General features: G+C 52.1%; 1 protein-coding gene across 1 annotated transcript in view; it reads right to left on the reverse strand.

The window, feature by feature from the left end:
• Positions 1-6,150, reverse strand: part of CDH5 (cadherin 5) — a 35,618-nt gene extending 29,468 nt beyond the window's left edge. Inside the window, exon 1 of the mRNA XM_082607584.1 lies at positions 6,072-6,150. The gene's annotated coding sequence lies outside the window, so the exon portion shown is untranslated. The remainder of the gene's footprint in view (positions 1-6,071) is intronic.
• Positions 6,151-27,803: the final 21,653 nt, after the last annotated feature.

The raw sequence follows: 27,803 nt of genomic DNA on the forward strand, positions 1-27,803 counted from the left end.
AGTCACGTCTCTTGGTTGCTCTCACCAAGTTTTTGGAGAGATCAGGCCGCTGCTGGGTGGGTTTGTGGTACCACAGTTGTGTAGTGGGCCTGAGGATCTTGGAATTGATTTCTGTGCTCAGAAATGCCCAGCTGAGTAGCCCCGGGGCCTTTCCTGACAACAGACATGGGGGAGAGGGGATTCGCTGGGCAGCTCAGATGTGCCTGCTGGGCACCCAGAGGCCAGGTGCTGGCCCGTGTCCCTGTTACCCAGGATCCGTGATGATGCTCGGTCCCTGGAGCTGTGTTAGAGGCTTTTGGGGGCAGCTCCCAATGGACTGATGGGTGAGGGTGGGCCCTCTGTGCCCTTGGTCAGTCTGGGAAGGTCTAGGGGCCCCACAATGAGAGGACAGAGTGTGTGGCCCGGGCCCCTGGTCATGGGCATGGAGCCCAGGAGGAGGGGCGGAGGAACCTCGGAGCACCTGGGAGGTGGCTGGGCTCAGTCATGCCCGGATCAGAGGGCAAGGCCTTGGAGAACTCCTGGGTTTGGGTCTGTGTCCACAGTGGGTGGGACCACTGAGCTCAGAACCTAGGTGCCTGGGCTGGGCCTGAGGACTGAGGGGGGCTCTGAAGGCTGAGCCACGCTGGCGGGGGCTGGAGAGGTTGTGTGCCTCCGCTCCTCTCCAGTTCCCTGTCTGGGTCTCAAGGGTGCTGTCCAGTGGTTGGGACTCCGCGCTTCCACTGCAGGGGGCGCCGGTTCAGTCCCTGGTTGGGGGAACTAGGATCCCGCATGCTGTGCAGTGCAGCCAAAATAAATAAATTTAAAAATTAAAAAAAAAAGGGGGGGGTGTTACTTGGTGAGCCTCGAAGAGGAGCCCCAGCCTGTGGGATGGTAACACCCACCAGGCCTGGTCACAGCTTCTGGCCTTTGCACTTGCCGTTCTCTCACCTCTGCCTGGACTTAGGTCACATGTCACCACTTCTCTGAAGCCCTCTCTAGAGCCTGGAGGTTATACAGTCATTCAACAAACTTTTATTGAGCACCTACTGTGTGCCAGGTACTGAACTACAAGTGGGGAGCCTACACAGGCTGCACCCTTGTGTAGAGACATTAACCACTTGATAAAAAACACAGTTTCAAATTGTGGTGCTTTGATGGAGGCGTAGAGGAAGGTGTGAGAGGTCAGAGAGGGGAGGGCCCTGATTTCTCGGGGGGTCTCAGCCCAGCAGTGAATCCTGCCTCTCTCTGCTCTGCTGTGAGACAGTAGGCAAAGCTCCCTTTGGTCTGTTTCTCTCTGTGGACCCCCCTCTGTCACTGGCGTTTGGGCTCAAAGGGGCTGTGAGGTCCGCTCAGCCCTGTGCTCTTTAAAAGAAGGAGCCAGGGCGACCCAGAGGGAGATGGAAGGGGGGTGGGTTGGGGCTCCTCCTTTTGTAGTTAAATGGCCCCTCGGAAGCCTGGACCAGCTGGGTGCTGCTCAGCGGGCAGCCTGGCAAACGCCCCCGGCTGGGATGGTTCTGCCCCGACCCTGTTCAAGCCTTAGGTTTCAGGGGCTAAGTCTGGGCGTTTATTGAGCAGACTGGAGGGCCCTTGGGGGTGGGGTAGAGGAAGACTCCAGGTCAGGGATACACACATGACATCCTCAGGCCACACGGACACACAAACATGCTGCCTACACAAGCACACACCCCTGTCCCCCGAAGAGTCTCCTCTCTGTGGGGCTGGCCCCTCTCCCGCCCAGCACGCCCGCCAGCAGCTAGAACAAGACCTGAGAGCAGATCCCAGCCCCAGGCAAAGCCGCGGAGGGTGGACTGGACGCTCAGTCCCAGCCCAGCCTCCTGCAGGCTCTGGGCTGCAGCCCAGAGGCCCTGGGTCAGGGATGAGGGGCCAGGAGGTGGGAGGAGAGGCCCAGAACCTGCAGGGGTCGGGGTGAGGGCGCTAGAGCCCCTGCCCCCTGTGTGGCCCTGGGCGGCTCTCCCACCGCCCTCCCACTCCACACCTCGAGCCTCAGTCTGGGGTCGAGGTTGGAGCCAGTGACCCCCAAACTTGTTCAGGGATCGCCGCACTGGGAGAAGGAAGGGTGAGTCCCCGGGAGCCTTGGGGCCGGGCAGCTGTGAGCTGGCCCCTTGGGGCTTTATCCTGGTTTGGGGCTCCGTTCAGCCCTGTGACCTGCTCTTGCGGGTCCCAGACCCGATCCTCTCCCCTCGGGTTCTGCCAACAGCCTCCCTCCCTCGGCTCCCCTTAGAGCTGCCCACGCTGCTCCCCTGCTGACCACTCCTCCCTGGCTCCCCACACCCTGCAGGATGAAGCCTAGCTCCTGAGCCAGCATTCAAGACCCAGCACTGGAGTGTCCCTGCCCACCCCTCTGGCTCTCCTCTCCCGCACCTCCCTGCCCCACCCAGCCTCGAGGAGAACTGGACGTTTATGGAATGCACAGGCTGTTCCCTCTGCCCGAATGCCCTTCCTCGCTGTGGCCCCTGGGTGAAGGCTCTGCTTCTTTTCAAGCCCCAGTCCGTAACCCCCACAAGGTCTTCTGATTGGCTCCCGCCCCAGCGCAGCCTCTGCTTGCGGGCGCGAGTGTCTCTGACCAGGCATCCACTTCATCCCGGCATCCAGCTGCGTGAACTCAAGGCCCGGAGGACCTTGAGGTGTCTGTGTCCCTACTGCTGTCTGTCAGCCTGCCTCGGTCTCCAGCTCTGATCTTGCACTCCTTCCCACCTTCCTCAGAGGATTTAAAACAAATCTGCACAAATCTGCCTACAACACCTTGGGTGGTCAGAGAACATACAGTGGTTGATATAACTCAGAGAAGCTCCTCCTGTCACCATACAGCATCTCTAATGGCCCATCACTTTGTCAGACACACCACCATTAGGATTTTGATCCTTTGAGGACAGTGAGATTATCCTTCTTATGGGCCCCTGATGAACATACACCCGTGTGCAGGGGGCTTCCGAAGGTAGGGCTGGCAAAACAGAGATCATGGGTTGCCATTCACATACTCATGGCAGACATCACTAATCAGTTACAGTGTTTGTTCCCACGGAACTTGAATTCAGCCCCTGAATCCTTGATACAGTCTTTGAGCTAGATACAACCAATTCACCAGACCTAGTGTGCGATTTGAAACAAATTTGTCCTGGGGTCTCTGGGTCATTCCCTTATCTCCTAATGCGGCAGCTCAAAGCTTGAAGGAGAGAAAACCCACCCTTGGGAGAGCCTTTTCCAGCCTCCTCTGGGTTTTCTGACTTTGCCTGGGGCTCTGAGGCAGTCATTGGCGGCAACAAGTCCCACACACTTGCCTGTTTGCTCATGAGCTGTGTGGCCTTAGGCCCATTCCTTGCCCTCTCTGAGCTCTAGCTTCCTCATCTCTAATGGAGGATTGAATGAGATCATGGGTACAAAGCCCAGCACACAGTAGGTGCTTAGTAAATGTGTGGGTGTCTCAACCCTCACCTACCCACTCAGCCTGGCCTGGCAGCTGTGAGCTTGACTGGCCGACTCACACCTGACCTCATTTCCTGGTTCTGCCCTGGGCCCACCTCCTGCTCCTGTCTGTTCTCCTCTAGAAGGAAATCTCATTCATTGCCTTCCTGGTCCAGCCCCATGGGCCCTACTTCCCCCTCCTCCCAGTGTCTGCACCTGCCAGAATCTGATCATTATGCTGTGGCAGACAATCTGGAGGTCCCTGAATGAGTTTAGAGACCATGTGGTCCATCCCTTGCCCTAGAGAAATTAGAAGACTGAAGCTCAGAGAGCAGACCCAAGACCTCCCAGCATCCTCTGGGGCTCCTGCTCTTCCTCCAGGGAGTCTTCCGTGATTTCTCCACCCAACATCAGCTTGGATCTGGGTTACGATGGGCTTGTCAGTATCTCTCCAACCAGAAGCCAAGCCACTGAGGGCAGCAGTTGTCTCCTAGAACATTCCTCCCCCAGGATCATTGGGTTCCTGGCTCATCCTGGTGCCTGTTTCTGTGGCTTGAACTGTCAGGTTCAATCCTCCCCGGCTTCTCCCCTCTCCAGGCTTCCCTATGGAGCGTGACAGGGCAGTGGGGTCAGAAGGGGCTGGCCTTATTCACATCCTGCTTTCACCTCATAGTAGCTGTGTGACCTTGGACTGGCTGCTCAGCTTCTCTCAGACTCTGTGGTCCTGTCTGTCAAATGGGAGTTCTTTTAGTAGCTTCAAGGGTGCCGAGGGGGTGCAGAGAGGTGATGGAAGTAGTAAGGGATGGATCCCATGGGCGAGGGGCTCAAGATTTTTTTCCCTGAGCTAGTGGCCAGTGTGTCCACTGTGTATCCCCGACGCAGCAGCAGAGCTGTGAGTCATCCAGCTATGGGAGAAAATAAGCATGGCCCCTCCAGCTTCCTGCTCCCATGTCCGGCCCTTGTTCAGCAGCACAATCGCTCAGGTCTAGACTGCAGGGTGGGCAGCTTAACCCCTGCAAGGCCAGTGGGCCCCTCGCCTACCCCCTCACCACTGGAAGCCAGAATTAGCAGGGCTGCCTGGCAGCGCAGAAACTCCTGGGCCCCTTGATCACCTGCTGCCCTCCAGGCTGGCACCCACACATGGCTGGACCCAGGCCACATGGGAGGGTCCCGCTGTTCCCCATCACCTGAAGATGAACCAAAATTCTCGGTCCTGGTTCTTACTCATGGCCTTCAGCATCACTGGCCCTCCTGCCACTCCCTGCTCTGAAAACCTTCTGGCTGCACTGGCCTCTCCAGGTCCAATGAGCTGCCCAGGCTCCCTGCCTCCCCTGGAATGCCCTTTGTCTCCTGTCAGGATCCTGTCGCCCACCACCCATGGCAGAAATGTCCATGGGGTGGGGGTGAGGAACAAGCATAGTGCTTGGCGTGGAGTAGCTGCCCAGAGCGCTCGCTGGAGGATGAGCTGACGCATCTCTCACCTGCTGGGGACTGACCGACCTCAGGGGTCAAAACCTTTGTGACACTCAAGCCATGGTCAGCTCTGGGTGCCAGGTAAATTCAGCTGTGATTTCTTAAAGCTCCCCTCCTACGATCCGTTCCCGGTACCAAGTGTGTATATCGCTTCCTTTAATTGCCTCATGAAAAGACCCTTTTTTCCAGTTTACAGATGAGGAGGCTGCCACGTGAGAAGCTGCATGGTTCTGGAAAGAGCCTGGGCTTTGGGGTACGAGTTCTTGCTCCAAATCTCAGTTGCCTCAACTGAGAAATGGAGAAAGGCTGTATCTAATTCATCGGCTTGCTGGTAATATAAAGTAATGAGCTCCAGTGCTTCAGAGCCTTCTGTAGACATCATGTCCAGCTCTCATGATGAACTACAAAAAGAATCGCCATCTCCATTGTTCAGACAAGCAAACTGAGTTTTGGAGACACTGAGTAATTTTCCCAAAGTCATGCGGGAAGTGAGTGGTAGAGCTGGGATTTGTATCCAGGACGGCTCTCACCCTAGACCGCCTGCCTTCAGGTCTTTGGAGGGAACTTCTCTAAAATATGAGGGCTGCTGGGTTGCTTGGGCTCCAATCTATGGGTACTTCAGTTTTGGGGGAGAAAAACTACAGCTTCCGCAGCTCGTAACCGGCCCCTACGGTGTCTGGGGAAGGAGGTGAGGGGATTCCACAGGTAGGGCCTCAGGTGCCCAGAGTCAAGCCTCAGCTTGCCTGTACTGAAAGTGGGGGCAGTGGCTGACAGGGAGGGGTGAGGCTCCAAGCGCCCCTTCCAGGGCTCCTCTCCCAATCCCAGCACAGAGCCTTTGAGGGGAGGGGATGATGTCATCCATGGTAAATCCTCTCTCGTGGGGGAAGGGGCACCACTTGGGTGCCAGTCCTCTGCCCCTGGCATGCTGGGCGACTCAGGCGGAATCCTGCCCTCTGAGCATCTGAGCCCAGCACCCACGGAAGCCAGTGGGCCCTTGAGTCTGGGAGTCTACCTGTGGGAGAGCCGAGCTTACCCCTTCCCCGAGAACATCCCTCCGTGTCCGCGGCACCACCCCTGGGCGCACCTACCCAGCTCTGTTGTGAGCCAGGAGACCCAGTCTACCCCAAGGAGTGGCGCGTCCCTGGGAGCCGATGATGACCATTCTACATATGGGGAAGTCAAGGACCCTCACTCACCTTGCCTGTGGGCTGAGAGGTGTGTCCGTTCCGTCTGGCTGTCCGGCCGGGGCTGAGCGTGCCGTGGAACTGTGCAGAGCTCGGCCAACGGCCTCTGGAGGGGAGCCCCACCCGGCGGTGAGGGAGGCCTGGCCGCCGCCCCTTCAGGTTTTCCAGCTGGCCCTGGCCCATGTGCAGCCCCCCCCGCCCCCACCAAGGATGGTTTCCTGTTATTGTTCGTTTGTGAGGGCCGGGCTGGCTGCAGAGAGGCAGGCCCCGTGGTGGGCGGCCTCCTCGGCCCAGCTGGGCTGTCCCCATGGAGGCCTAGCCCTGGACTTGGCCGGGATGCTTAACTCGGGCCCCAACCCCAGGCCTCAGCTCTGGGGCTTTGAGCCCAACACCTGCCAAGGGGCTTCGTTCATCTTCCTTGTAACCCCGAAGGCAGGTGCCGTCACCCCTACTTTATAGCTCAGGACACTGAAACTCAGCAAGTTTAAGGTGCTTGTCTACTCAGCTGGGGCGTAGCACAGCCAGAAATCCAGCCTGGGTCACCCTGGGCCCAGAGCCAGATTTTCCCTGGTGACTCCATGACATGCTGGGGGAGGGGCAGACTTTGCAGTGGCTGGGGAGGCCTCAGGAGCCTCTGCGGTGGGGTGGGTAGGAGATGGGAACAGGCCGCAGCTCCTGGGTCTGTGAACTGGATTGACTTCCGGTGGGCGTGGGCCTGGGTTCCAGCTGTAAGGTGCCAGCCTGGGTGTTGGGGATTAGGGGTGTGCCGTCTGGGTTTAGGAATATCAGGTGGAGCCAGGTGCCTGATAGGCCAGTCATGTACCTCCACCCCAGCCTCAGTTTCCTCTTCTGTAAAATGGGGATAATATAACCTCAGCCTCACATGGCTGTTGAGATAAACAAGAGTCCAAGAGGGGCGTGGAAGATGGGGAAGCTGAAGGCAGGACCAGGGACCGTTAGAACCAAGAAGCTGCGGGCAGAAGGCGCTCAGATTCTGTTAATCATGAGAGTTACAAGAGGAGGTTTTACAAACCGCAGATACTGGGGCCCCACCCCAGTCCCCAACTGATTTGGAATCTCCCAGGGCAGGTAGTGGGAATCTTTGACTAGTTGCCCCTGTTTTTCCATGGATGGATGAATGGCTGGGAAGTCCCGATCTGGTTCTCTTATACAGCTGGGCAAACAGAGACCTGAGAGGGAGAGAGCCTTGCCCAGGGGCACTAAGTCAGTGGACACTGGTGTGGAGATGGGGAATGGAGTGGGAGGGTATTTTTGGGGAGGGGAAGATAAAGATTTCCCTGTTCCAGGCATGTTGAGTTTGAGATGGCTTGTAGACACCCAAGTGGCCATGTCAGATTGGCAGTTGGAGATAGAGGTAGATAGTTGGATACAGGTGGATACAGTTGGGGACGGGGGTGGATTTAGTGGATACAGTTGGAGACAGTGGGAGACAAGGGTGGATACAGTTGGAGACACTCAGCCTGGAGGTGAGTTTTGGAAGCCCTGAGCGTATGGCTGGCACCTGAGGCCATGGCAGTGGACGAGCTTACAGGCAGGGAGGCCCCGGGCCTCTGAGATTTGTAGATTCCTTAGGAGAGAGCCCAGGGAGGAAGGAGGGAAGCCAGGGGTGTTGGCTGGGTCAGCCTGGGAAAGGTGAGCACTGAGACTTGACCACTGGATCTGGAAGTCGGTCATTGATGGCTGTGACCAGAGCAGGTTAACGGGAAAGGAGTAGACGTGAGGGACTGAGGGGGGCGGCGGCTGGTGCAGGGAGGTCAGGAAGTGGAGGCGTGTGATCCTGGCTCCTTCCCCCAGACTTGCAGTGAATGGAGCAGAGAGATGGGCGGCTTTTAGGTTTTGTTTTAAAGCAGTGCTGGCATGTTTGTGTGCTGAGGGGACTCCAGCAGCAGGGAAGGCAGACCGTGCTGGAGGGAGGATGGTCCTGAGGCGGGCCTCTGCGAGGCCGCACATCACTGGCTGTTCGTGGAATGAACAAACAAAAGCTCAGCACTTTTTTCTCCAACAGGATTAACTCTGCCTTCTCCTGCCAGGGGGTGGGGTGGCCACCGAGAAGCCAGGACCGGCCAGGGCTCCATCCCTCGTGCCTCAGCCTGACTTCTCACACCCGCCTGTGCCGACTGCCTGCCCTTGTGGTCTGTGTGCCCGTGAGGTTGGTCCAGGCCTGGGCATCACTTCCTGCTGGGTCTCAGACTCAGCTCTGGTGGCAGACAGGGATGGGGTTTGTCCTGGCACCATCTGCCAGTTCCCTTTGTGATCTCAGTCTGGGAGGAAGTTGACTCTGCCCTGAAACCCGCTGTTCCTGTCATTAGTAAACAAGGGGCTGGCCATCGGGGCGTGTGCCCCGGGGGTGGGGATGGGGCCTCCACAGAGAGGTAGTCCAGGCCATGGAGGGAAGCTCGTGCCCCTGAGGGTCCCCTCAGGGTCTCCTGCCCGATTTCTGCCACTGCCCAGCCTCGATTCCAACCCCTCTGGAGGCAAAGGAGGTGACGGGAGGACACAAGGCCAGGAAGGTGCCATCAGGAGCAAAGGAGGCAACCAGAGGGCCGGCAGGAAATGGGATGGTCTGCGGGACCTGATTAGTAGCTGGAGGGGGAAGTGACAATGGAGGCGGTGTGGGTGGGCTGGGGAGTGTGATAACAAGGCCTCTGCCAGGACATAAGTTGACCAGGGAGGGGGCCCTATGACATCTTGCTTGGAGAGGTTCAGGCTTGGGGGTTGACAGACCCGGTGCAGATCCTGTGCCAGCTTATCACTGGCTGTGTGACCTGGAGCTTCCTCTCTGAGCCCCTTTCCTCACCTGTGAAATGAGTTACCAGTTCAGACTGCAGGGCTGTCAGAGCAGCAGATGAGACAATGAAAATAAATGATTGTAACAGCACACATGCGTCGAACAGGTATTTCTCAAAGTGTGGTCCTCTGGCCACCTGTCTCAGAATCACCTGGGGAGCATGCATTGAAAATGCAGATTCCTAGGCCCCAGCAGGGCGGCAGAGGCAGAATGGCTGGCAGTGGAACCCTGAGACCTACACGTATGTAGCTCCTAGGCCACGTGTTTGCACACTCACATTGGAGGACCCTGGCCTGGGAGCTCTCCCTCCATGGGACACCCCTTTCAATCCTGAGGACAACCCTGGGGGAGGGTTCTATTGTTATTCCCATTATACAGATGGGGAAACATAGCCTGGGAACTAAGTGCTCCCAAGATCACAGAGCTTGTCAGTGGTGGACTGGAAATTCCCAGCCAGGCCTCTGTGTCCAGAGGCCATCTCCTCACCCACCAAGCTTTCCTGCCTGGCTGAGTCTGGCGCGCAGAAGGGGCTTATCAGCAAGCGATCCCGTTCCTTCTTCCCCACAGTGTGGGAGGCCCAAGGATGGCACAGGGAAGCCGGGCCACCGGGTCTTTGCCCGCACTCTTCCGCTCACTGGGCTGCTTCCTCTGCCCCCCTCACCTGCCTGCCGAGCCCCCATCCCCTGCTCCCCAACGAGCTTGTCTCCTCTGCCCTCTCCTCTGCCACTCCGCTCCCTCCTCCGGGCCCCTGAAGCCTTTTACACAGACCCCCTTCACGGCCCCCCACCTCGCACATCTGCTTCTCTCTCTTCCCTGCACCGGGACTGTGTCTCCTTTGCGTGTCTGTTCCTGGTGGGCACACAGCACGGGGTGAGCGCTCCATAAATGTGGACTTGAAACCATGGGCTCCTAGAAGGGCAGCCAGCCCACTGTGGATCAGATCTGCAGCTTGTGCAGGGAGTGTGTGGGTGTGTAGGGCTCTTCACCCCGGCACGGGGTGGCCCCGCACCTGTAGGCAGAGCCCTGGCAGAGAGCGTGAGCACAGCACACAGTGTCACAGAACACGGAGGGAGGGATAAAGTTAGGAGGCGCCTGTGAAAGCGCCCGGGATGTACTCCGTGGTTCTATCCACAGCTTGATTTGGTGGCTGAAATATTTTTCATTTCCTTCCTCTTTTCTCCAGATAATTGCTCGAAACCTGCAGTTGATGAGGAGTGTGGGTACCTGAGGCTCAGACTTTCCCTGGGCTGGGGGGACAGAGGGGACAGTTGAGCACCCTGGGCTCCCAGGCTGCCCACTGGGGATGGGTGTGGGGGGCGCAGGAGAGGGCTGTGTTACCCGTGAACCTGAGCGCAGGGCGCTGTGTGAACAGCCTGCTGAGTTTTAGATGAAAGGAAAGCACTTTGGCCTTTGGTGCAGCAGGGATTTGGGGAAGGCCCCCTGGCTGTGGAGAGGGCAGTGAACACAACCTTCCGAGGAAACAGAAGGGGAGGTCGGTGTAGGGTAGCCTGCAGGGGCTCAGGAGGGAGGAGGGGCAGGGGAGGAGTCTCACCCTCAGCTGTGGCTCCGCAAGGAACAGGGAGCGCTGCTCCAAGCAGGGGCTGGGCTGGGCTCACCTCTGGGCGCTCAGAGCTGAGCTCAGGGTGGGCCCAGAGCCGGGGTCATTGAACGAATGAATGCGCGAACGAGAGCATGGATGAGTGGGTGCATGAGTCGCCGGCACGTTGAGACAGACCCGGGCGTGGGGCGAGTGTAGCTGTGGTCCGTGGTATATTCCAGCACATAGTGGGTCCTTTTCTCAAAGGCTTCAAGGAGGCACTGATTCAGTCAGTCAGCCTCTCAGCCCTGCTGGGGGCCCAACTCTGTGCCGGCTCGGGGTGGGGAGCCAGGGAGGTGAAAGAGGCTGTCCCTTGATAAACTCTGAGACTGGGGTGGACTTAATTACAGTCACCAACCTATTATGTGTCTTTCCTGGCCCAGGCTCTGAGCCTTATTTTTAAAATTTTTTTATTTTTATTTTTTTTTCCGGTACGCGGGCCTCTCACTGTTGTGGCCTCTCCCGTTGCGGAGCACAGGCTCCGGACGCGCAGGCTCAGAGGCCATGGCTCACGGGCCCAGCCGCTGCACGGCATGTGGGATCCTCCCGGACCGGGGCACGAACCCGTGTCCCCTGCATCGGCAGGTGGACTCTCAACCACTGCACCACCAGGGAAGCCCTGAGCCTTATTTTTAATACACAGGGCGACCCTGAGAGGGCGTATGGCTCTGCCCCTTTTACAGCACTGAGTAGCTAGCCCAGGGCGGCACTGCCCACCTCAAGCCAGGGCTCCTGCGAACGTGCTGAGCCCTGCTGAACACTTAGGCTGAGCTGCTGCAGCCACCTGCCTCCGGGCCTTTGCCTATGCTGTCCTTGTGAAACAGGAGGGAAGGGGCCAGGGCACAATCTTTGAAAGAATGACATAGCCCAAGGACACAACATAAACTGTTTAGAACCAAATAGGTCCAAGATGGCGGACAAGTTGACTTCCGCTGACCTTGAGCCTCAGTATATGCTCATTGTAACACATCCACAGGCGCCATGGCAGTTCCATCCAAGGCTGACCATAAAGGTCAAAAAGTGGGCGGTGACCTAATTCCTGGAAATCCCCAACCCTTCCCCAAAATAGCTGCAATACTCCTCCCACTCATTAACCTATGAAAGTACCCACCCCTATAAAACCCGAGATGGCCCACACTCTGTCTGTGGAGTGTTTCTCTCTAAAGAAATCCACTTCTTACCTACCACTTTGTCTCTCACTGAATTCTTTCTGCAATGAGACATCAAGAATCTGAGCTTCATTAAGTCCTGAGACCAGGTGGTGTGTGATCTCAGTTCAAAGAGCATGGGTTCAAGTCCTAGTCTGGGGTTTGGTTGGGTTCGAGTCCCCGCCCTTGGGGCTCAAGTCCCAACCTGAGTTGCATGGTTTCCCTTGCACGCAGCAGGCTCTTCCTTCCTACCTCTGTTAGCCCAACCCAGCACCACCCCTCCATCCAGCCCTGCTAAACTCCCATTCTGGAAAGCATCTTGCCCCTTGGAAAGATCCCATCTCACCTGTACCCCACTCATTCAGTTCCAAAGCCTACTGGGCTCCTCCCCTCTTATATAACGATTCCTCACTACAGCCCTGAGAAGTGTAGGTACTATTCATATTCCCATTTCCCTGATGAGGGAGCTGAGGCTCAGAGAAGCTGAGTAATTTGCCCAAGGTCACACAGCTCCTGAGCAGCGGAGCCAGGATTCCAACCCTCGTCTTCCAGTTCCCAGATGAGTGCTCACTCTACATCATCATCCTACTCCAGTCAACATGTCATTGTTTGACAGTGTTTTGTGCTTGTTTATTATGTAAAACATACATTGCATGATGCGCAGCCTTTGTCTAGCTCTGAGGTGGGCGTGGGGGATGCAGAGGTGACCCAGGCTGGGTCCCTGCTTTTGATGTGTCAGACCAGTGTGGGCAGCACTGGTGGAGCCAGGTTGGTGACAGAGGTGTGTGCCTTGTGCTGGGGGTGCTTGGAGGAGGTAGCCTGGGGAGCTGCCAGAAGATGGGCAGGGCAAGAGGAAGGACTGGCCAGGCAGAGAGAACAGCAAGGTCAAAGGCACGGAGGCCTGTTTGGGAAGGAGAGGCCATTCCCTGGGTGGAAGCTTTGAGCTGCTGGGAGGGGGAAATCAGGGACTGGCTGGGGTGAAGCCAGGCGGCCGGGGCCTTTCAAGCCACACTGGGGAGCTCAGGCAGGGGGACCCCGGGGGACCTCTCACCGGGTGGGCCCCAAGGAGCCCTGAATTTTAGGTGATTCACCCCGTCCAGTCTGGTGGTCTGTGGCCAGGCTGGGGAGCCACAAGCTGTGGCTGTTGAGTGTACAGTTGCTGGAGCTGGACTAAGTGAGGCCATTCCTTGGCCAGGAAGGGACTGATTGAACAGGGATTGAATTCCCGACAGTGAGAACAATACCTTATCTGCACAGCACTTTCCCAGATGTTTCTCACTTTTCTCCCACCACATCCGGGCAGGCTGTTAGGAAGCGGTGTTTGAGCTCAGGGCTGAGGGGTACCCAGGAGCAGCCTGACGTGAGGGCTGAGGTCCCGGGCACGCCTGCTGCTTACCATCCCGCTGATCCTGGACACATCTTTGTTGCCTCAGTTTCCCGTTCTGTAAAATGGGAGTGATTGTGTGTCTTCCTCATGGGGTTGCTGGAAGGAGTCATCGAGAAGGTTCAAGTAAAGTGCACAGAGCTGTCTCTGTCATACAGTAGCCACTTGATAAACGTTAGTCATGACAGTGACGCCACAGAGAGGTTGATGGTGGGGGGCGCACGTGTGAGGGTGTGAGCGCGGCCTCTGCATGTGCGTGGCGTTTGTTTGGCGGCCGAGTGGCTACATGTGCATGTGCCAGAGCTTGCATGGACCATGTAAGACGCCCACATTGATGTGACCATGTATGTTTATGGGTGCCCAAGTGGGCTGAGGGGTACAGCTGGGCCAGAGGAGGGCCAGGCCTGGGGGCAGGCCCTTTCTCCTCCATGATCTGGAATCATCTGCCTCTGTTACCCTGTTGACCAAGCCTTGTGCACCCTCATCTCCTGCAGAAGCCCAGAGAGGTCAAGGCTTTGCTCCAGGGTGGCCCAGCGAGCCGGGAGTGGCAGGATGGGACCAAGGGCCCTTCCTCCCTGATTGGAGGGCGAGCCTGAGTCTGGCAGAGAGCTTGCTCTCTGGAAGCCAGGACTTCCTACCTCTGGGCCCCGCGTTACTCGCATCCTGCATCAAGTGTCCCAGAGAACAATGGATGGGAGGCTTTGCCATCTGTGGGGCAGGAAGGTGGGTCAGGAGCCGCTTGATCCTGCCTCCTGATGGGGCAAACAGGGCTCTGGCCCTTCTCCAGGCCCCTCAGCTGTCTCCAGACCCTGCCCCCTGTGGCCTGTGAGGCAGATCTTCTGGGCACCGTCCAGCTAGGTGGTGGGAGTCTGAGCTGGTCTTGGGGAAGGAAGCTGCCAGGGAGAACTCAAGGCAGACTGGGGGGAACTGATCACAGCTGGTGGAGGGCTTGGGGGTCCCCCAGCTTCATCCACCTGCCATGCCACTGAGAACCAGGAGGGAGTTTGAGAGACTCTGCCCAGCCCAAAGCAACCCTCCCCAGCCCCTGGGCTCATGCTCACATGCACAGGGCTGTCTCTGAGCCTGTTAACTCAGTTTACGTACAGTTCTAACAAGCCTGCGGGCAGGGAGGGCAGGGTGGTGCTGTGGCAATCCTGCCAGCGGAGAGGAGGAAACTGGGGGTCTGTTTGTCTGTGTGGACGACTCTTCAAGGGCTTGGGCTGTTTCTCTACCCCTTTGTGTCTGAGAATCTGGCCATCATCAGGGATTCCCCTGCCTTGGGCTGAAGGACCACTTCTGTGAGCAGGTCCTCCCACTCTGTTTGTACTTCTGGGAAAGTTTCCTTCTGCTTTTGAGTCCTGGCTCTGGTCACTCACAGGAAACACATGGTGGTCGTTGGCTGGAGTGAGGGAAGACTGGGGTTAGGGTGGTGGGGTTTGGAGGGTCTAGACTCCTGGTGACAAGGGAGACTGGATGGGGATGGTTTGCCACTCTTCCCCACCCTGTAGGCCAGCGCTGCAGGGCCTCAGCTCTGGGACTCTCACTATGGCCCTCCCTCACTCTGGGAGGGTCATACATAGTCTCACCCCACCCCACCTCTGTTTTCACTAGTCTGCTGTTTGGTGCCAGTTCCTGCCTGATGACCACCATCTTTTGCTCTTTGGGACAAGGTCCAAGTTCCTCAGCTGGGTATTCAAGGCCCTGCTGCCCGCTGCAGTCCTGCTTCTCACCCTTCAGCTCCAGCTATGCCGGGGGAGTGAGTTCCCTACAAGCACGGTGCTCTGTCAGGCCACAGGGCCCTTGCATGTGCCATCCTACTGCCTGGAATTCCACCTCCCAGAGAACCTCTAGTCCTTCCAACTTCCTGAAATTCAATCCAAATATCATCTTCTCCATGACAAACAACAACAATAGTTACCCCTCTTAAAAAAAAAGAAAAAGCTTTATTGAGCTTTATTTATTTTTTAAAAGTTTTGTTGAGGAATAATTGGTATACAATAAATTGCATATGTTTAAGGTATACAGTTTGACAGTATTTGACATATGTATACATTTGTGAAAACATCACCACAATCAAAATATTGACCGTATTTATCACCCCCCAAACTTGTCTTATGCCCCTTTGTATCCCCTGCCTATCTCCCCTCCCCAGGCAACTGACGATCTGGATTCTGTCAGTGTAGATTTGTTGGGATTTTTCTAGAATTTTATATATGTAAGAACCTTTATTTAGTGTTCCTTTTTTTTTTTTAGTATATTCACAAAGGTGTGCATCAATCACCGTTATCTAATTCCAGAACATTTGCATCACCCCAAAAGAAACCCAGTACCCCATTAGCAGTCACTCCCGGTTCTCTTCCGCCCCCAGCCCCTGGCAACCAGGAATCTACTTTCTGTCTCTATGGATTTGCCTTTTCTGGACATCTTCTGTAAATGGAATCATACAATATTTGGTCTTTTGTGACTGGATTCTTTCACTTAGCATAATGTTTTCAAGGTTCATCCATGCTGTGTATCTATCAGTACTTCCTTATTCTTTTACGGCTGAGTAATATTCTAATGTGTAGATATTCCACCTTTGTTTATCCATTCATCAGCTGATGGACATTTGGGTTGTTTCTGGTTTTTGGCTATTATGAATAAGGCTGCTTGAACACTTGTTACAAGCTTTTGTGTAAAGATTAAAAAATTGAAGTACAGTTGATTTGCAGTATTGTGTTAGTTTCAGGTGTACAGCAAAGTGATTTGGATACACACACACACACACACACACACACACACACACACACACCTTCTTTTTTTATCTGTTAATCCCATACTCCTAGTTTATCTTCCCCCCTTCCCCTTTGGTAACCAGAAATTTGTTTCCTATGTCTGTGAGTCTGTTTCTGTTTTGTAAATACGTTCATTTGTACCATTTTTTAGATTCCACATATAAGTGATATCATATAATATTTGTCTTTCTCTGTCTGACTTACTTTACTTAGTATGATAATCTCTAGGTCCATCCATGTCACTGCAAATGGCATTTCATTCTTTTTTATGGCTGAGTAATATTCCATTGTGTATGGGTACCACATCTTCTTTTTATTTTATTTTATTTTATTTTATTTATTAGTTTCTGCTTTATAACAAAGTGAATCAGTCATACATATACATCTGTTCCCACATCCCTTCCCTCATGCATCTCCCTCCCTCCCACCCTCCCCATCCCACCCCTCCAGGCGGTCACAAAGCACCGAGCTGATCTCCCTGTGCTCTGCGGCTGCTTCCCACTATCTATCTCCCTTACGTTTGGTAGTGTATATACGTCCATGCCTCTCTTTCGTTTTGTCACAGCTTACCCTTCCCCCTCCCCATATCCTCAAGTCCATTCTCAAGTAGGTCTGTGTCTTTGTTCCCATTTTACCCCTAGGTTCTTCATGACATTTTTTTTAAATTCCATATATATGTGTTAGCATACGGTATTTGTCTTTCTCTTTCTGACTTACTTCACTCTGTATGACAGACTCTAGGTCTATCCACCTCATTACAAATAGCTCAGTTTCGTTTCTTTTTATGGCTGAGTAATATTCCATTGTATATATGTGCCACATCTTCTTTATCCATTCATCCGATGATGGACACTTAGGTTGTTTCCATCTCCGGGCTATTGTGAATAGAGCTGCAATGAACATTTTGGTACATGACTCTTTTTGAATTATGGTTTTTTCAGGGTATATGCCTAGTAGTGGGATTGCTGGGTCATATGGTAGTTCTATTTTTAGTTTTTTAAGGAACCTCCATACCGTTCTCCATAGTGGCTGTACCAATTCACATTCCCACCAGCAGTGCAAGAGTGTTCCCTTTTCTCCACACCCTCTCCAGCATTTATTGTTTCTAGATTTCTTGATGATGGCCATTCTGACTGGTGTGAGATGATATCTCATTGTAGTTTTGATTTGCATTTCTCTAATAATTAGCAATGTTGAGCATCTTTTCATATGCCTGTTGGCCATCTGTATGGCTTCTTTGGAGAAATGTCTATTTAGATCTTCTGCTCATTTTTTGATTGGGTTGTTTGTTTTTTTGATATTGAGTTGTATGAGCTGTTTGTATATTTTGGAAATAAAGCCCTTATCAGCTGCATTTTTTGCAGATATTTTCTCCCAGTCTGTGGGCTGTCTCTTCCTTTTGTTTATAGTTTCCTTTGCTGTGCAGAAGCTTATAAGTTTGATTAGGTCCTTGTGTGAAGATGTTTTTAATTCTCTTGGGGTATGTATTTGGGAGTAGGATTGTTGGGTCATATGGTAACTGTAGATATCTTTGAGGAATTGTCAAACTGTTTTCCAGAGCCACTCTACCATTCTACCATTCTACATTTCCACCAGCCATATACAAGGGCTCTAATTTCTCCACATTCTCACCAACACTTGTTAATGTTTGTCCTTTTGATTCTAGCCATTGCCGTGAGTGTGAAGTGGTATCTCGTTCTGGTTTTGATTTGCATTTCCCATGACTAATATTGTTGAGCATCTTTTCATTGGCTATTTGTATATCTTCTTTGGACAAGTGTCTATTCAAATCATTTGCCCATTTTTATTTGGGTTATTTGTCCTTTTTTTTGCTTCTGTTGCAAGTTTTTTATATGTCTAGATATAAGTCCCTTATCAAATATGTGGTTTACAAATGTTCTATCCCATTCTCTGGGTTGTTTTTTTTACTTTCTTAATAGTGTCCTTTGAAATATAAAAGCTTTTAGTTATAATGAAGTCCAATTTATATATATATATATATAGTTTTTTTCCATTTGTCTGTTGTGCTTTTGGTATCAAACCTCAGAAACCATTGCCTAATTCAAGGTCATGAAGATTAGCTGCCAATTCTTGAGACTTACCCTGTGCCATGTATATATTACCTTCCCTCATCACATCCTGGCAAGGCAGGAATTTTCACTCCTATTTTATAGATGTGAAATTGAGGCTCAATTCATTCCTGGGCATATAGCGAGTAGATGGCAGGGTGTCTAACTTCAAAACTGGGCCCAGATTGGTGCCAGGGTGACCCACAGATAGCCTGGAAGCATGGCAGTGGGTTAAGGAAAAGAGTAACCAACATTCACTGAAGGTTTCCTTTGTGCCAGGCGCGGTGCTTGGCGCTTTATATGCATTAGCTGACTTTCTCTCTCTCTCCATGGCAGAGGCTCTCAAAAGTATGTGACAAAGTGAAAGAGTGGCATGGACATATATACCCTACCAAACGTAAAATAGATAGCTAGTGGGAAGCAGCCGCATAGCACAGGGAGATCAGCTCGGTGCTTTGTGACCACCTAGAGGGGTGGGATAGGGAGGGTGGGAGGGAGGGAGACGCAAGAGGGAAGAGATATGGGAACATATGTATATGTATAACTGATTCACTTTGTTATAAAGCAGAAACTAACACACCATTGTAAAGCAATTATACTCCAATAAAGATGTTAAAAAAAAAAAAAGTATGGCTCTGACGTGCAACATCAGCCGATTCTTGGGCCCCACCCCAAACTTGCTAAATTAGAAACTCTGGGGGTCGGGCCCAGAAATCTGTGGTATTTAAGAGCATCAAGTGATTCTGATGCGCGCAAGCGCGAGAACTGCCGCCCTAGAGCAGTGCTTCTCTCCAGGCTGCACACTGCAATTACCTGGGGAGCTTTTGTTTTGTTTTGCTTCTTTCCTAAGTGCTAGGTTGAGGAGAGGCACACATGGAGATTCTGATTTAATTGGTCTGGGTTGGGGCTAGACTTCTCTGGGTTTTAAAGCGCCCCAGGAGATCCGAATGTGCACCCAGGACTCTAATGACTGCCTTAGGAGCAGCTCCCACCACTAGCTCCATTTTATAGGTGCAGAAGCTCTGGGAGATTAATGGGCGTGATCAAGGTTATATAGCCACGTAGCAGGAGGGGGAGCTGGAATTCAAAGTCCCTGCCTTTCCACTTCCTCTCCTTCCTCCCGTTCTTTACTTTTTGCTTAGTATAGATCCTGTGTGTTGTTTCCGCAAGCTCCCCTCTTTCGGAAAGTAACTGAGGCACGATATCGCCATCTAGTGGCCGTTGATGAGAACTGACGAGCAACTTCAGGACTTCCAATGACTGTGTTCTCAGGGGACACGGGTGGGAGGAGAGAAGGTGACCATTCACGTTGCCTAGACAGACGTTTTGGGGAGACGTGGGCCCATGTTTCCAGAAGATGTCTTTTGAGAGGAGAGTGGCATGATGGCAGGTTTCATGTTTAAGCTCTGCTGATTAGAGGTCATTCACAAACCCCAGGAGGGGCTGGAGAGAGAGTCTCTTCTTGATCAAACTTGACCCAGGGTCTGTAACTTTCTCCTGGGCCCATCTGTGTACTTCCTTGAAAAATCTAGTTTTAGCAAGAATGCTGCTAAGTCAGTTTAACCAGAGCCTCGAAATCCGATATGGTTCCTCACCCTCCAGCATCCTCTAGGTGATGTCTGAGCTCCCTGGCCTGTCTTCAGCAAGAATCCTATTAGGTCAGTTTAGCCAGAATTCCCCTTACCCCTGATGTTTCCTCTTAGTAATTTTCCGTCCACTGACCCCCACTCATCCGGATCCTTGGCTATAAATTCCCACTTGCTCATGCTGTTCTCAGAGTTGGGCCCAATCCCCCTACCCCCACCCCAAATCTTATTGCAGTGGTCCCTGTACCTATGGCAGTGGTCCTCAATAGAGTCTGCCCTACCATCTTTAACAAGTACCATAAATATATTTTTCTTTTAACACTGGGGAGGCTGGGTCCTAGGCAGGGCTGGAAGGGGAGGCAGAAAGGAATCTGAAATGATGGATACTCATTTGGGCAGGAAAGCTCGGCTCACCTCCGTGTGGGCATTGATTCATTCTACAGGCAGCCACTGTGGGTCAGGTCTGAGTGGTGCTGGCTCTCAGACATCGGGGTGGGGGAAGCGTAGAGTATTTGGGGTACTCAATCCCCTGTGGTCCCATCAGGTCTGTTCTTGGCCCTGGGAGGGGCTCCAGTGGAGGCAGGTGGGGTGGGGCACCTGAGGTGGCTGTGTTGGGGGGCAGCCTCTTGAAGCTGGTGCCTAGGGTCTAAATAGGAGCCCACAGAGATGAGTCAAACTTGATGGCTGCTGCCTACTCTGCTCGCTCCTCTGGGATCAAACAAGGGCCCCTAGGAAGTGCCTCAGAACCTCTTAGGTTCTGGCATGGCTGGGGTTCTCACCAGGGGCAGGGACGTTGAAAGAAATAAAGCATCCGAGGAAGGAGGGAGTGATTGGCTATGGGGAGGGCACTCATAGGAGGTACACATAACAGAAGATTTACCATCTTAACCATTTTAAACCGTACAGTTCAGTGGCATTCAGTACATTCACATTGCTGTGCACATTCCCCACCACCCATCCACAGAACTCTATCCATCTTGCAAAACAAAGCTCTATACCCATTAAACAGTAGCTCCCCCTTCTCCCCTCACCCAGCCCCTGGCAGCCACCATTCTACTTTCTGTCTTTTTGATTTTGACTACTCCAGGACCTCATGTAAGTGGAATCAAACAGTATTTGTCTTTTTGTGACCAGCTTATTCCACTTAGCATAATGTCCTCCAGGCTCATCCACGTTGCAGCATGTGTCAAAATTTCATTCCAATTTAGGCTGAATAATATTCCATTGTATGCACATACCACATTTTCTTATCTGTTCATCTGTCGATAGACACTTGGGTTGATTCTACCTTTTGGCTATTGTGAGTAGTACTGCTATGAACGTGAGTGTACAAATATCTGTTTGAGTTTCTACTTTTAATTCTTTTGGGTATAAACTCAGAAGTGGAATTTCTGGATCATATGGTAATTATATTTTTAATTTTTTAGGGACCACCGTACTGTTTTCCATACTGGCAGCACCATTTTACATTCCCTCCAATAGTACACAAGTCTTCCAATTTCTCCATGTTCTCAAAAATTTGTTACTTTCTGTTTCTTTTTTTTATAGCAGCCATCTTAATGGGTATGCAGTGAGATATTTCATTGTGGTTTTGATTTGCATGTCTGAAATGATTAGTGACATTGAACATCTTTACATGTAGCTTGGAATTCTTTTATTTTGTATTTATTTTTAAAGAACAGCTGCCATTTTCTTTTTTTTTAACATTTATTTATTTATTTATTTATTTATTTTTGGGCTGTGTCGTGTCTTCATTGCTGCACACAGGCTTTCTCTAGTGGTGGCGAGCAGGGGCTACTCTTCGTTGCTGTGCATGGGCTTCTCATTGCAGTGGCTTCTTTTGTTGCGGAGCACGGGCTCTAGGCACGCGGGCTTCAGTAGTTGTGGCACGCGGGCTCAGTAGTTGTGGCTCACGGGCTCTAGAGCACAGGCTCAGTAGTTGTGGCACACGGGCTTAGTTGCTCCGCAGCATGTGGGATCTTCCTGCACCAGGGCTCGAATATGTGTCCCCTGCATTGGCAGGCGGATTCTTAACCACTGTGCTACCAGGGAAGTCCTGGAATTCTTTTATAAAATTAAATCTTAGTGGACAAAATGGATTTAAATACTACCTCCCATACTATTGGCAGGTAAACCATCTAGCCTGGAAGCTTACCATTAGATGTTATATATTTGCTTTTTCATGCAAATGCTGTTCTATTATCTGTGTGTGTCAACTTCATCTGATAAAAGGCTCCTTTATTCCCAAACACACATTTGTATCTCATGGAAAATAAAGGTTCTGTGGAACACAATTTGGGAAATACTGACCTAGAGGAAGGTCTACAGTGGTATGTCACAGGGCTCCATCCCAGGCCCATCTAGATCAGCATTTTTTGTCAGTGACTTAGAAGAAGACATTGATTGTCTACTGATCAAATCAGTGAGCTATTCAAACCCTGATGGGATGGAGAACGTGTTGGGCGATAGGGTCAGGAGCCAAAGACGTCTTAACAGGGTAAAGAAATGGTTCAAAGTAACAATATGTGACATTACAAAGATGAGGTCAAGGCCTCGCACCTGGGCTTAAAAAACAAATCAATGGACTTCCCTCATGGTCCGTTGGCTAAGACTCCACCCTCCCAATGCAGGGGGCCCAGGTTCGATCCCTGGTCAGGGAACTAGATCCCACATGCTGCAACAAAGATCCTACACGCGGCAATGAAGATCCTGTGTGTGCTGCAACTGAGACCCGGTGCAGCCAAATAAAAAAAAATAAACAAACAAATAAATAAATATTAAAAAACAAAAAAAACAAATCAAGAGCAGCCACCCAAAGACAAGGGAGACACATATGAGAGAAACTGAGGACACTCACTCAATAGGATAATAATGTTAAAAGTAATGCTAACATGCATTTCCCTATTTGGCCTTTATAACAATGCATGATGTAGATACTATTAAATCATTCAATGGGGAAATTGAGGCTCACAGAAGTGAAGTAGCTTACCTATGGTCACACAGCTTGCTGGTGACAGAACATTAATCACGGAAAAAAATCCTTGCTAGCCACACCCTGATTGAAGTGCTGTTCTTATTCCTTTCAAGCAACCATAGGATGCTGGGGAACAGCAATGGAAATGTAACCTACAGTAGATTAGGAGGCCGCAAAGGTAGTGAGCTCCCCGTCCCTGGGGGTGTTCAAGTGGAGCCTGGAAGACTCTGTTGTGCTGTTGTGATGGGGATCCCAGCATCAGATGGTAACTAGGATAAAGAAAATTTAAGGTCCCTCCTTTCCCTGCTATAGCAACTCATTACTTTAAAGTCAAGTTTATGATATGAGAGAACTCTATTTTTTTATGCACTGAATGCGTGCATTATTTATAATACTTTAGGGTTTCTCCTGTGACAAATACGCATGCTGTATTTATTCACAAGTTCTAGGACTTGTGACAAATTTTACATGACGATTTAGGGTTTATGTCTTGGCTGATTATTAAGACATTTACAGTTATTGTACATTTATATTTATGATGCGGGGCTAGTCATATTTATGATGTACTGGATGCCCAGTCATTGATCAGGATCCCAAGCTGAATATCTTACATCATTCCTGCGGGGAAACGTGTCCTGCTTTATGACAATTCATTTTATGATGTGGTTTCAGAAACTCAGCAAATTTACTTTGGGGAAAAACCTCCCATCATCACTAGGTTCAGAGAAGTCTCATATACTTAGACGTAGACAAACCTAGTTGCTATGTGGCTTGGGTGAGTTTCTCAACATTTCTGTGCCTCAGTGGCCTCGTTTAGGAATCGGAGGGGAGGAGACACGCCCTTCCCAGCGTGACTGAGGCAGTATATGTGGCAGTGCCCTAGTCAGTGACACATCTTCCCCTCTTTTGTCTTTCTTGGCGTTGGTGGCGCTGCCTTGGGAACCGTGAGCCTTGAAGGCCGGCAGCTTGCCCATAGGGGCTCCAGCTTTCGGGATTCTTCCCAGGAATCCCCTTGCCAAGCAGCATCTTTTCAGCAAACATGAGGATTTTGCTCAGGGCCTCCAAACTAAACTAGTTTCATCTTAAATAAAAGAAATCAATCCTTGCAGCTGAGCTTTGTTACGACATTGATATGGCATAAATTTTGAGGCAGCCTGGCTAATAAATAAGCGGAAAGGCAATAAACATTAGGGAGAATTATCTGTGAGGTGATCTGGGCAGGCAGCTGGGGAGAGGGGTGATTCTCACCTCCCTCAACCTGCCTCCCTTTCTGCTCCTGGCCTGAGACCCTTGTCAGTGGTAGGGTGGCCTGGTGTGTGTGGTGGATTTGGGGAGGTGAGGGAGGGTCTGCGGGACTCCCTGAGACTCTTGGTTTCTCAGAACAGCCCAGCAAGTAAGGAGGGGCTGGTCCTCTTGCCCTAGGTGCCCAGCCACTTAAATATGCATCTTGGTCCCCAAGCTGTGTGACCATGGGCAGGTGAATTAACCTCTCTGTGCCTTGGTTATTTCACCTGGAAAACTGGGAGCACTTTGGCAGGCATTGTGTGAGATGCAGGGACAGTACCACCAACAGTCAGCACGCCAGCATGTGTTAGCCTTGGTTATCACAGGGTTCAAGGAGCTGTCTGCCAGGTGCTCAGCTCATAGTAGGCGCTGTGTGAATGGCAGGAATTACTATTCTGGAGGGTGCACTAATGAACTTTTGGGCCCCCACCCTTAAGTCCTGGACCCGTCCTTCTCCTACCATGCTTGTGTCCTGCTGTGAGTCCCACTGCGGCCCCAGCATGACCCATCATCACCTTCCTGGGTGCCTCTCGAATCACCGGATTCCCAGAATCAGAGTTGAGGATCCTTGACCTCTGCTGGACGTACCTCCAGCCTCCCCCACCTTCCCCTGCTGGCCTCTCTGGGTTCTCTGGGTCACAGTCCCCACATCGCGGGGGCATAGCGGGGTCTCCAGACAGCTCTGCAGCCTGGTTCGCCCATCCTGAAGAGGATGCCCTCACCCGGATAATTGCATTTTTCATAGTGTGTTAGCAACTTAATTACCGGTTAATAGGAACCTCAAATAAATAACTCTTACCTACACCTGCTGACTGGTAGGTGATGAGGAAGAAGCAAATGTGCACTTGAAAAGTAATACATTTCCCCCAACATGATTTCTGTCTCCGGTCATAAATGTCAGAGATAAATGAATCTGTTTTATTAAGAATCTGCACATTGGTGCAGGGAGGCATCTGCTAGGCGGTGAATCATGGAGCCCCCGCCCCCCCGCCCCCCCCCGCTCTGTATTGTCAGCACCTGCCAGCATCGCCTTCCTGCAGAGTGCTGGGAGCTTTGAGGGGCTGGGTCAGCCCCCACCAACCAGGCCCCCCCACCAAACCCAGACCCTTCCAAGTGTCCTACCTGTTGGTGCAGACAGCTTTGATGCCCCAGCATGACCTTCCCCAGGACCCTGACCATAGCTGCCCACCCCATCCCCGACTTCAGAGGGTGGCAATCTCAACTCCAAGCTGTGCAGCCTCTAGTGAATTGCTTGCACTCTCTGAGCCTCAGCTTTCTCAGCTATGAAGTGAGAACACTAATGTTCAGGCCCAATTTATCCATTAGACACAGTACCTAGGGCCCAAGATACTAACTGATGGGCTTTGGTGGACAAAATAATGGCCTCCCAAAGATGTCTACTTCTTAATCCCTGGAAACCGTGAAGATGATATGCTGCTACATGGCAAAGGGGAATTAAGGTTGCAGATGAATGTGTTGCTAATCAGCTGACCTTAAAATAGAGAGATTAGTCTGGATTATCCTGGTAGGCCCAACGTGATGATAGAGGTCCTTAAATGAGTCAGAGGGAGGCAGAGAGGGAGCATCAGAGTGATGCTACATGAGAAGGACTCGACCAGCTTTGAAGATGGAGGAAGGGGCCACGAGCCAAGGAATGTGGGTGGCCTCCAGAGGCTGGAAAAGGCAGGGAAATGGGTCTCCCCTGGAGCCTCCTGTAAAGGAAGGCAACCCTGCCGACACCTTGAATTTAGCTCAGTGACACCTGTTTCAGATTTCTGACCTCCAGAACTGTAAGGTAATAAGTGTATGTTATTTTAAGCCACTATATTGATGGTAGCTTGTTATAGGAGCAGTAGGAAACAAATACAGGGGCCCACAACAACCTTCTAATTTCTTTTAAAATCAGAAGATGAATGTAATCCAGGCTGGATTATAATCCTCTTTATACCAATGCAATCATAAAATATAACTTTTAAGATTTTTTTTGATGGAGGAAGGTGCCCACAAAGGCAGAAGCGCCGCGGACCCGTGAAAGTCGAATGCAGCCCTGATACTTCTTGCCTCTCTGCCTTGATGGGCTTAAACGAAAGAATGTTGGCAAAGCACCTCCTAGGCTGTGCTCCCACACAGTAGGACCCCGAAAAGCTGGCAGTAGTTGTTTTCCTGTTTGTGGTCAGTTTCTCTTCTGAGCCCTGAGGCTCCCAGTTGGGGGGCTGCACTGTCCTGAGGCTTGAAGCCCCCTGCTGGGACCCCCTCATCTCCCGTCTGGGACCTCATTGACTTAAGAGGCCTGTGAGGGCCCAGCCTTGGCTTGCTGTTTTGTCCTTTCCTCCTGGTCCCCCTGTGCCTGGATCCATTGCTGAGTCTCCTATAGTAATACAATAGTCTGAGCACCTACTCTGTGCTTGGATTTGAGGGTGGGGGTCTGAAAGCAGCACACCCACACGTATACCCCACCCCCTGCCGAATAGTAACATCTTGGAGTTTTTGAAACCACCAGATGAGGCAGGTACCAGCATCCCACCTGGAGTCTGCGTGCCCCCATCCTGCCCGGCAGAATTTCCCTCATGTCCCCGATGTGAGAGTCACTGGGGAACTTGTGAAAAACACAGTGCCCAGTCCCACACAGCCCCACTGCACCCCAACCTCCTGGGAGGGCCTGGGAGGCTGCTGTATGGTTTCTAGGGGCCCGGGTGATTCTGTCCTCAGCCCAGAGACCCTGAGGTCACACTGGTCACAGGGCTTAATTTGCAACAGCAAGGGAAGGGGGCAAACTGAAGGGGATGGACATGTGGACTGGGGTCCTTTCTGTGTGTCAGGGCTGGGCTAGGCATGGCCACATTTTGTCCCCATGGCCATCTTTCAAGTTGATGACAACCCCATTTTAGAGATGGGAAAAACTGAGGCCCAAGGAAGCAGCAGGAGAACTCAGGAGTCATGGTGATTGAAGCAGGTGGGAGCCCACTGCAACAGCCTGGGGCTGATGGAGCTGCACCAGGACATGGGGCCACACTACAGGGGCCCTGCCTGGAGGTGGGGGTGGGAGGCTTCTCCTCCTGACACAGTCACAGCGATGCTTAGCGTGACAGAGCCCACTTTCTCCCTCCTCCAGACCACGGTCCCCTAATGGGCTCTACCCAGGCTCTGCAGTTCAGCCCCAGCAGTGCTGTGTGTGTGTGAGAGTGTGTGTGTGTGTGTGTGTGTGTGTGAGAGAGAGAGAGAGAGAGAGAGAGAAAGAGAGATAAAGGGAGGGGAAGTGAGCCCCCTTCCAGCTGGGGTGGGGTCCATCCTGATTTGGAATGGTTCCTCACAAAGACCCCCTTTGTGAGGCCTGTTGGGGCTCAGGTTCACGGGCCCCTGGGAGGAGGGCATGGCAGGACCAGGTGGGCAGGAAGAGCGCCCCCTGCAGGGGCCAGCCCAGCAGGTGCAACACCAGCCCACTCCTACAGGGAGCCCTCTGGGCCTTGGCTCCCACAAACTCACCTGCTCCCCAGCCTGTTCCCTCCGTCTTAAAAAAAAATTATTGAAGCATAACATGCATACAGTAAAGGCCACACATCTTAAATGTACAGCTCAATGAAAAAAAAAGATAATTCCAGTAGCTCAGAAATTCCCTCAGGTCCCTTCTAAGTCTGCATCCAACTCTGTCCCCACCAGAGGGAACCACTATCCTGACTTCTTACTGCACAGAGTAGTGTTGCCAGTTGCTGAATTTTATACAGTCCTGCAGTACGTTCCCTTCTGGCCTAGATTCTCTCACTCTGGATTATGCCTCTGACGTTTATCCACATTGTTGTGTGTCAGTGGTTTATTTAATTATTCATTTAATTGCTGAGTAATATTCCATTGAATTCTACATGGAATATGCCCCGTCTAGTCCTTCATGGGTGGATATTTGGGTCCTTTCCTGTTTGGGGCTATTGTGGAAAGTCAGAGCATTGCCTTGGCCTGAGTATTTTTGCAAACATTCGTGAGCTTCGGAAATTCCCCATCTCACACCCATCCTGACCGTCTCCTTCCTTCTCTTCTCCCTGCGGCACCTGTTCAGCCACTGATGTTTTAGGAGGCTTTGATGGGCTCTTGGCTGTGCTGTGGGGACTTGCAGCTCACTGCAGGGGG

This window comes from Mesoplodon mirus (genome assembly GCF_964341445.2).
Source record: "Mesoplodon mirus genome assembly, chromosome: 19".
NCBI classification, from domain to species: Eukaryota; Metazoa; Chordata; class Mammalia; order Artiodactyla; family Ziphiidae; genus Mesoplodon; species Mesoplodon mirus.